This window comes from Palaemon carinicauda, chromosome 18, assembly GCF_036898095.1.
Source record: "Palaemon carinicauda isolate YSFRI2023 chromosome 18, ASM3689809v2, whole genome shotgun sequence".
Classification (NCBI taxonomy): Eukaryota; Metazoa; Arthropoda; class Malacostraca; order Decapoda; family Palaemonidae; genus Palaemon; species Palaemon carinicauda.
The window spans coordinates 36,949,154-36,959,902 of record NC_090742.1 but is presented as its reverse complement, the minus strand read 5'-3'; the positions used below and the strand labels follow the sequence as shown (position 1 = coordinate 36,959,902).

At 42.7% G+C, this 10,749-nt stretch overlaps 1 long non-coding RNA gene across 2 annotated transcripts in view; it reads right to left on the bottom strand.

Annotated features, from left to right (window-relative positions):
• Positions 1 to 2,972: 2,972 nt before the first annotated feature.
• Positions 2,973 to 10,749, bottom strand: part of LOC137657044 (uncharacterized) — a 127,630-nt gene continuing 119,853 nt past the window's right edge. For both annotated transcript variants that reach the window (XR_011047089.1, XR_011047090.1), the window contains exon 3: positions 2,973 to 3,098. This is a non-coding gene — a long non-coding RNA (uncharacterized lncRNA). The remainder of the gene's footprint in view (positions 3,099 to 10,749) is intronic.

The window sequence follows — 10,749 nt, the reverse complement described above, 5'->3', positions numbered from 1 at the left end:
GCAATTCCTTACTACGTAGTAATTTTTACAAATATTGAAAAAAAAACAAATTGGTAACCGCAGTTAAATACCCAATATACCAATAACTACGTCGTATCTGACAAAAACAAAGTCATGCATGGGTAGCCAGATCATCTAGACACACTTTCCAACACTAAACAAGCAAAAGTTTTACGACACTATTTGGCAATATCTTACGGAAAAATGACTTGGCAAAAAAATGAAAAAAAATGAAAAAGGGGCACTCGCGGTAAAATGGTCCTCGTGGTGATGAACGACATTTTAACTAAAAAAAAAATCATGCACATGGTAGCCAAACAATCCACCAAGACTTTCCACAACTGATAACCTATACAAGTTGCACCATTCTACGACAATTTCATAATACGTAATAACTTTGATAATTATGCAAACTACCTTAGAAGGGTAAACTCGGTCGCGCTCGACCCCGACGCGTCTCAGAAATCGGGGAAGGAGTACAGCTACAGCAATGCACATCTGGACACTACTAGAGCGTGTAGGGGAGACACCTCCTGCAGGTCGATCACCCACAAATTCAGTCACGGGGGTGAGTCATGTGAGAAAAACCTGTTTTTTTTTGACGCTCGGGGTCGCGAACGACCCATCGTACCTATCCAGGGTTAAAGGACAGTGGGCTGTATTTGTATAAGAACAATCACAAATTTGTCAAATAAATCATAAATTTGTCAAGTAATTTCTATTTTTTCTAACTATACAAACCTGAGTCCTTAAGTTACTCTGCCTGCCTCAACCAACACGCAAGTCAACCTCTAGGTTAAGGTTAAAGTGAAGGTTACTCTATCTGGCAAAAGGGCGGGATCTACCTTCCACCCAACAGCAATTTTGTTTACCTCATTATAAGTTTAAACGACCATTTTAGCTTCTCTGAAGTTGTACTCATATGAGAGAACCAAGATTAATATAGTTAGGAAAAATACATACAGTACTGTATTACTTTTAATAATTTGACATAAAAAAGATTGTTGGTTTTGTGCACATTATGGACACAAAGCTGGTATGAAAAGAAGCACCTAGAGTATTCATGGGGTTACTGATTCTTCCAGGTGGTCTTGTCTTTTATATGCCTTCTTCCACTTAATTAAGATGCTGTTGCATGAGTACATTTTCTGGCATTTTGTCTTGTTAATGAAAAGATCCCTTAATTGTCATAAATTCTAGTTGCTCATATTCATTATATTTCAGTTAAACTTTCTTTAACTAACAGCTATACTTTGCAAATTGAATCAATGTAATATAACCTAGAAGTGAGGTTTTCTATTAATTACTTGAATATGCCAAAATAATTTTAATTTTTATGGTATGGATGATGTGATGGCTGAGATGTTAAAGGAATAGAGTGAGACTGCTGGAATGGTTGGTGAGATTGTTTAATATATTTTATGTTGTCAATAGTGCTAATGGACTGGGTTTGTGCATGTAATGTTCTGCTATAGAAAGGTAAGGGAAATGTGCATGAGTGTTGTAATTCTATGGGTATTAGTTTGCCGAGTGTGGTTGCCTAAGTGTATGGTAGTGTTAATTAATAGGGTTAAGGATAAAACAGAGGATGCAATCTTAGAAGTGCAGGGTGGCTTTAGAAGAGGTAGGGGATGTATGGAGCAGATTTTTATAGTTAGGCAGATATGCGAGAAATATTTAGCGGAAGGTAAGAGATATATTTTGCGTTTATGGATTCTGGAGAAACCTTATGATAGGGATGCAATGTGGAATGTGATGAGGTTATATGGAATTGGTGGAAGGTTGTTGCAAGCAGTTAAGAGTTTATACATGGGCAGTAAAGCGTGTGTTAGGATAGGGAATAAAGGAAGTGGTTTCCAGTGACAGTGGGGGTGAGATAGAGATGTGTGATATTGCCATGGTAGTTAATTTGTTTGTTGATGGAGCTGTAAGAGAGGTGAATGCTCAAGTGCTTGGTCGAAGAAATTGAAAGTAATAAATGAAAAGGATCATGAGTGGGAGGTGAATCTGTTGTTTGCAGATGATACTGTACTGCATTGGTTGCAGACTTAGGGGAGAAGCCATGTTGATTAGGGATAGAGTCTGGAAGGGTGTGTGTGTGAGAAAGAAGTTGCAAGTTAATGTCCACAAGAAGGGAGGGTGGTGCTAGATTAAATGTTATGTTGAATGGAGAGTTACTTGATGTAGATCAATTTAAGTACTTGGGGTCCTGTTGTTGCTGCAAATGGTGGCGGAAGCAGGTGTATATCAGAGAGTGAATAAAGGATGTGAAGTGTTGTGGGCACTAAAGGGAGTGGTAAAGAATAGAGCGTTAGGGATGAAGTGATGGAAAGTGTCTGAGGTGTATGGCTGTTGTATCTCAATTGGGTAGGTGTAGGAATGAAGTAGTAAAAGTGAGAATGGTCATCTGGTTAAGAAGGTGATGAATGGAAGCGTTGATGGGAGAAGTACAAGAGGAAGGCCAAGGTTTGGGTGGATGGATGAAGTAAAGAAAGCCCCAGGTGAAGGTGACAGGAGGATAAATGCGAGTGGGCCAAAAGAGCGTGCTAGAAATAGAAATGAAAGGTGAGCAATTGTAATGCGTTCTTATAAGCCCCGCTGCTACCTCCAGGTCACCATGGTGACTGCTGAGGTAGTGGAGGAAGACAGGGGGAGGGTGGGCAATCCCTCGTCAGGCAAAGATGAATAAAAAAAATCCACTTTGTATTCTTTTGGATGTCAGCTTCCTCCCAAAATTGGGGTAAGTGCTATGGTAGATAAATGAATGAGGTGAGCTTCGACATGTAAGCAACCGTTTTTAAGCAGATTACGGAAAGCTTTTTCTAGCACAAATTTAAAACTGGTGAGTATACTTACGAAATGGATTTAGTCTACTGTACCACACTGGTAAATCCAAACAATTATTACCTTCAAGGAAGAGAATTCCCTATTTATGGTAGAAATAAATACATAGACATTTAATTGATACTTGGTTTTTATTATTGTAGCATTAATGAATAAAATCATCTATGGGACAACTATCATTAGCTATCCATATTTCACCATCATTTCCTCTTATTTGTGGAGTAGATAACTTGCTATACAATAACCTGATTTACCTGAAATTAATAAAAAAAAGAATCTTTTATTAATGCATATTCGTTAACTTTTATATTGATGCATAGTGCTGTCTCCATAGATTTAAAGCCATGCTAAAATTAATGCTAATTAATATTCCATATTCATAATTATATAAGAATAGAGGCTAAGACTTCATTACTGTGTTGTCTTACGAATCTTACAATGGGTAACTGACTGTATATAACACTGTGAGAAAATGCTGTGGAATATAGACAGCACAAAAGTAACAGCTCTAGTTTGGTAGAGAAGAGAATTAAGAAGCAAAATACAATTATCCAAAACATTAAGTATTTTTATAAAAACTTGAATCTCTCTGTATTGTGACTAGTATTCCTACAGTTCAAAGTCTCTTGTGTCACAGACAAAAGTCTTATTTTCTGTATGCTTTTTTTATGATTAGACTAATTTTTTTTTTTTTTTTTTTTTTTGTAATTTACATGTTTTTAAAGTAATTTGCATTTTTCCTAACTAAACAAACCTGTGTCCTTTAATAGGAGTAGGACATTTGCTAAGCTAGAGTGACCATTAGAATTTAATGAGGTAGTTATAACTACTGTCTCTGCAGGTCTGATGGTATCCAGTTGTTGGGCAGGTCTCAGGATGCTTGGGATTGATGTCTTCTTAGCTGCCTTGGAGTTCTTGCTCTCCTTCATTTGGGTGTCTGCTGAAAAGGGGGAAGGAGGGTCTGAAAGAATGTGTCCTGGGTCTTGCACCCTCATACCCTTAGACAGCTTAGCATGAGGTCTATGGACTGACTGCGGATGTTCTTGTCAGTCAGCAAGACCAACACTTCTGATCTTTAGGCATGGAACTACGTGTCACCTGACTCATCAAAGCACTTGTTGCCAAAGGAAATGGCACAGGAAGGAGACGACTCATTCCTGAGAAATGAGTGGCTGATCTGAATAATTGGTTTAGTGTTAAGAGACATTGGGGTATTTCAAACACAATACCAGTTGCCCTAAAAGTCATGAGTCTCCTTTCTTCAGTCCTCTGTGACAGCTTTGACATCATCTGGTGGATGAAGATATGCATGTTCCAGGGGAGTGTTCCATAGGTCTAATCGCTCCTGTATTCATTTTTTCTTATGGAAGCATGCTGTAACCACCTCCCTGTGCTTCAACACCCACTTAGCCCTAGCACTAGTAATCTAAAACATCAGATACTGTACTGCCCTGGTGCCGAACACAACACTATCATTCTAGGCCTTCCTTTTCTTGGCATCCAATAGGTCTTCTGTGTTGGCTAGATAATTACATGTACCTATCAATTTATCTAGCCAAGAGTGATTGTAAACCATTCATGGCTGTGGCTTCCATCTATGAAAACATGACTGGGATGGATGCGAGTCTGTCTGCTGAGCAGCCTGGAATCAACTTTGTCACTGCTGGATGTAAGGGAAGTGGAGAAGGAGTGGCATCTACTACCGTGTAGTATTTTTTTCTGCTTTGGGCGGGGAACTGGAACCAGATGAGATGATTTCCCTGATCTCAAGGAGTCTTTTTTTTTGCCGGCTACTTGGTCCCTTAACTTCCACATAACATCCTTGGCCATGACGGTCCAAGGCAGTTCAAGTCTAGGTCTGGCGTTGGGTGAAGGACAGCAGAGGAGGAGAGTGTTTCCCTATTGCCATCAACTGAGCGAATAGAATTAAAAACTTGGAAGAAGATGGAGTCCGATTCTCCTTTGTATGCTAGAGGTGTCTTTCGTTCAGAAGGGAGAGGAAGATCAATCGGCGACTTGGAATCTTCTTTCATACAGATTTCATCTATGTCTCCTTCATATCCCAGAGGTTCCGACTCCTAACTGGTTGACACTTGGACGTGCCGTCTGGGATGAGGATGGGGCGTTCTCTGTCTCTGCAGGTCTGATGGTATCCAGTTGTTGGGCAGGTCTCAGGATGCTTGGGATTGATGTCTTCTTAGCTGCTTTGGAGTCCTTGCTCTCCTTCATTTGGGTGCCTGCTGAAAAAGGGGAAGGAGGGTCTGAAGGAATGTGTCCTGGGTCTTGCACCCTCATACCCTTAGACAGCTTAGCATGAGGTCTATGGACTGACTGCGGATGTTCTTCTGTAAATAAATCTCCCTCAGAGACAAGGAACCTCTGTGTGTCCTGATTCTTGCCAACTTCTCATGGCAGAGGTGAAAGGGATGAGACTGGTTCAGAAGTCGTACTTGGGCCGGAGACCTCTTTGGATGGAGAAGACTCTACAAAGTCCAACTCTTGTAGGTGAACTGGCTGCCTCTGGGGCCAGGATTTCTACCCTGAAAGAAAATCTGGAGGACTGGAAGAGAGGGATTTTTCTGGTGATGAAGGACCTGCAAGGAGCTTTTTTTTAGGAAAGCGAGGTTTATCTGTTGAAACTTGTAGAACCCACTTAGACTAGCGTTCTTCTCCATTGGAAGTCTCCATTTAAGAACCCCTGGGACGTTAAAACTTTGGAGCTTGCCTGAGAAAGTCACGAACACTTCAAGAGAGCAAATGCGAGGTGTAGTACGATAGAAGAGATGATACGTAACTAGAGCGCCTAGGAGTGGAACCCCTGGAATGCGAGGGTAAAGTGTGACAATCTTACTGGTATCAGAAGGCGAATCGCAAAACCTGGGCAAGAGTGAAAATTGCCTGAGGTGTGAGGGCGAGGCATAACAGAAAAGATCTCCTGGAACGTCTTGGAGATCTTCGAGCGCCTATAGCGAGCTGGTGAAAATCATCCAGAGCGCGAGGGAAGATCACTTAGAACATGAACGTGAAGATTGCCTGCAGTGTGATAAAGAGGATCGCTTACAGCACGATGGAGAAGATCGCCTGAAACATGCTGGAGATAGCCTGGAGTGTGAAGGGGATCAATGGCTTGAGACAGATGAGGAGTATCTGTAAGAGCACGGACAGGAAGAGCTGCGATCTGGAACGCCTACATGACCTGCAATATGAAGCAGAAGGCAAAGGATGTCTGGAGCGCAACCCAATTCCCTTCAATGTCCTACTAGAACTCTTAGAAAAGCGCCAACTGAAGACATTCCTTGAGGCGAATGTCTGTCAGCTGAAGTCCTGGCAGGAGAAGAAGGTGCAGGCAGCAAAGGAGCAGAAACAGGTTTAGAAGACAAAAATCTATGGGAGGCAAGTCTACTATCTCCCTTTGCAGAGGAGAAATCACACTAAAGCTGAGGAATAACTTGGTACAAGTACTCCGAAGATTCTCTATATTTGGTAAGGGAAGACCTCACAGGAAAAGCAGCAGCATCTAGGAAGTCTGCATGTACAGGATCCTCCAGCACTAGAGGCTCTATGGTAGCAACTGCAGTGGGGGTCTGATAAGGAGAAGACGTCGAAAGGGCGATGGCCTGCACACAATGTTTCTACTCTACAAACTAATGAAGTCTATCCTCCAAAGGGGAACCATGGATACCCAGGGAAGGCCACAAAAACTGTAGGGCGTCCGATCTCTGAAAAGAAAAAGATGATGGGAAAATAACCAGGGAATGATGTGCCATCAAACCACAGGGACCCTGGATCAGCACCGGCATAAAATGACCACCGCTCTTAGCTGAACGCCCTCCGGAGGAGGAAGCTAGAGATGTCTGAAGAAAGAGTTCCAAGGGAAGAAAAAGCAGGCCGGGATTTCTTGGACTTCGAGTAAGACATAAAAGGCGAAGAATCCTTTTTGGCCTTCTTTTTCTTCATGTTAAACAGCACCCACTGGGAGAATGGCCACTCCCAACAAACATCACATGGCAAGGCTTTAGTACAAACATGTCCTCAGCATGAGCGGCACAGCCTATGGGGATCTACATCTATACTTCTGATAAAGGTGCTGCAGCTATTGGTTACAGTGGGGTACAGGGGAGGCAGTAGCCTGACCGCTGCCAACAGGGTAATTACCTACATCTCGTTAAAAGTTTTAAATGCTATATTCTAGCCTTTGCTATTATCCGTCTCCTATAATAAAGAATGATGGTTTGTAGTCGTGTAAGAACAATTGGCTATATAGGAAAGCAGTGAAGGTTTTCACACCCCATCATACTCAATGGTGGAGTAATGGGTCTTGTAGTCAAGGAATGTCATGGAGTCATAGGTTATTACTCGATGTTCTCCTAGATTCTTGGCACAGGCAAGCACCAGCACCCTTACCTGGAGTGTCAACAAAAAGCTCCAAGGGTTTAGCATTTGAGGTGTAGTCAGTCAGGTTACAGCAGCATTATGTCTTCCTTGAACATTTCCTTCAGGGTCTCAAAAGCGCAGTCAATCTCGACAGTTTATTTCAGTTGTCTGGCTCCTTGAGATTTCCTTCCTCCAGTCTTCATAAATTACAGTTTGGCTATCTGTAAGCACTTAAGAATAAAGTTTCTTTGGACATTTACCAGTCCCAGAAAAACTTGTAGTGCACACACACTGATAGGTTTAACGAAGTCCCCTACTTTCCAGAGGTACTGTACTCTGGTAGCTTATGCATACTAGAATGTATTTAACATTTGCCTGAACCCAAGAACACTTCCTGAGTTTTTTTTATCTTAAGCCTATGCTTCTAGGGAGGAGAAAAAACTTGTTCTACCAGTTACAGGTGTTCCTTGAAAGAAACCCCAAGGATCAGGATGTCATCAATGTAGACAATCACTTTGGCCTTCATGAACTCCTGCAGGATACTCTGGATACTCTGCATTTCTCTCTGGAATACTGCAGGTGCATTCTTCATTCCAAACAATAAACGTCTGCACTACCAAGTACTGTCCAAATTCTGTAGAGAAAGCTGTGTACTCTTTACTATCCTCTATTAAGGGTAACAGGTAGTATCCACAAACAAGATTAAGGGTTGTGAAATATGATGAATTTGGAAATAATCTGTATTTTTTCTAACCATAAAAACCTGAACCTCTTTACTATAGAAATCTATTTCAGTGACAGTTGAAAGTAGCAATAAAACTTTTAGCGAGGTGCTACTACCCTTTGAATGTTAGCAGGGGGAAGACCAACATACACAGTAGCCAACAAAAGCCACTTTACAATTGCAGGCATGTCTTACTGGCCCGCCATCACCTACCCCCAGGATGTGTAAAAAGCTTCAGGTTTGTATGGTAAGGAAAAATATAAATTATTTCCAAATTTGTCCTTTGTTCTGGCACCAAATACAAACCTTTCAGCTCTTTACTATGGAGACTCACATTTAGGTGGGTGGAAATCTAAGACCTACTGGCTGGTCACTGACTTTGGACACGACTAATGTGCTTCGTACGAGCTGTGGAAGAGCACGTACCCTATCACCTCATCGCTAACTCTCAATGAGATTGATTGATGTGAGGTTTTTTGCCTCCTGACATCTGGCATTGTGGACACACTCAAAGAGAGATAACGGCCTCAGCAATTGTGCTTAGGTATGAAAATAAGCAATGTGGCTCGGCTAGGTAAGACTTAGACCTGGAGCTAAGCTCCTATTACCTGGTCATTACTCGATTCCTACCTTGCTGGGAGATCGGGGGGCATTACAAATACATGCATATATCAGGTTACACAAGGGACAATAATACACACCTGCAGGTCAGAGGTCAACTTGCAGAGTTCCTCAGCTTGTTCTAGCTCCAAGAGAGGGGAGAACGTAAGACGAAAAGGCCAGTTATACGTACGCTCATATTAGACTTACAACGGAGTAACATCTGACCTCAACCAATAACTACTTGTTCTACCAAGGGGTTGAGGTGTTACTGATCACATTTTGTGCAGCCACCACAGGACCTATGGAGAATCTGTCAAGGCTCCAGTGGTGTGGGTTACGTCTTCCAGGTAGTAAGCAGTGAACGTAGTTTGATGTTTCCACACGCCCGCTTATAAAACTTGCAGTACATTAAATTCTTTTTGAATGCCAGGAATGTGCTAACAACCCAGATGTCATGAGCTCTACGTTTACGCTCAATAGGGGATGAGTCTGCTTGGAGGGCTCATTCGATCATCTTCCTGTTCTAGGAAGAAATTGAGTTTTTTGTAATTCTTCTTGACCCTGCCTGCACTGATGAACAGTCTGTTGACCAGTGGTTGAGCTCGAACATTCCTTTTAAGGTATTTCCTCATTGCCCTAACAGGGCATGGTAACAGTTGATCTGGGTCACTTGCTACAGTAAGGAGACTCAATCCAGAAGGGCCCGAATGTAAGATCTGCTACAGCCGGATTTTGAGTCTTGGCAATAAACTCGGGGATGAAGTTGAGTGTCTCTTGCCCCCATCCCCTTGAATGGGCAATGTCATGGGACAGGCAGTGTAGCTTGCTGACTTTTAGGAAAGGCCAGGGCTAACAGAAAAACTTTTGCAGCAGGTCACAATCTGAGGACTGACTATGAGGTTCATAAGGTGCTCCTTTCAAGGATTGCAGTACTTTACATGTAATACATTCACCAATGTGGTCTGACTTCTAACCGAGGGCACGTTCTTGAAACTTCCTATGAGGAGAGAGAATTCCGTTGAGGAAATGTTGACTCCATTCGGCATAAAGGCAAGGCTTAAGGCTGAGTGATAGCCTTTCACTGCTGATGCTGAAGAGTTTTTCCTCCCTGAGGTATAAAAAAAACTCCACTATTACTGGAGACTGCATCGCATTGCCTACAAAAACCCAGTTGATCCACTGATTGAGGACGTTGTGGGTTGAGAATTCGACAGTCTGGGTTCTAGAAAGAAGGAAGGCATACATTGCCTCCCTGTTCTGTTTGATGGAGATATTCTCGGTTCTGAACAGGTAGCCCACCGGCCACAACCAGTAATCCAACCATGAGGAGGCTTGCAAAGAGTACTTTGCAACCTGCTCTTTGTTCGCAGCATCTACCGCAGAGAACCCCACCGACAAGGAGTAGGGCTTGTCCAAAGGTGAATAAATTCTAGGTCAAAGCCAGTCTGTCTGTGTATAGATTGCCTTACCTTGTGTAAGACCCGGGCTCTTGCCTGTGGGCAGCCCGGAAAAAAGCCAGAATTGACATATCTAGAGTTAGAGGGAATGGGGCATCATCCACTACGTAAGGTGGCGGAAGTAAGCAAGACTAATTCACCAATCTCAAATATCGTGATTCTCCAGTCACCTGTGCATAGGCTCTCTTTCAGCCTTGCTTGGTCTAGGAGTATTGTAAAAGAGATCCAGGACTGTGTCCTCTCCCTCTGCTGGTACAGAGTCTGGCTTCCCCAAGGAATTTATTTTCCTAATGCAGGAAAGTACCTGTATAAAAATGTGATCAGTGTCCTGTTTCATGGGGGTGATCTTAGAGCTGGCGGATGGAGGCAGCGTGCCCGTGGGGTGGTCAGATCCATCGTCAAAAGGCTCTTCCTCTCCCGAGCTCACATCTTTAAGAGCCTGGATAGGGTCCAAGTTATCAACAGGTTTGCGAGAAGTGAAATGAAACCTCGGGGATAGGTTGCTATGCTCTGATTGTTCGGGAACAGTCCTGTAACCTGTAGAATGTTCACCATACTTTGCTGACCCATGGTCGAAGCCTAGTTCTTGAGGATCGTCTTGGTATCCTTTCGGTCTCGCGGGCAGATGGTAAAGTCCGCAAGAAGTGAGGTAGTGTCCTTCCTCACTCCTTCCGTTGGTCTAGTCTCTTTGGCAGAAGCGGAAGGAAGGGAACCACTTTAGGGACCAAAGAACTTGGAACCACAAGA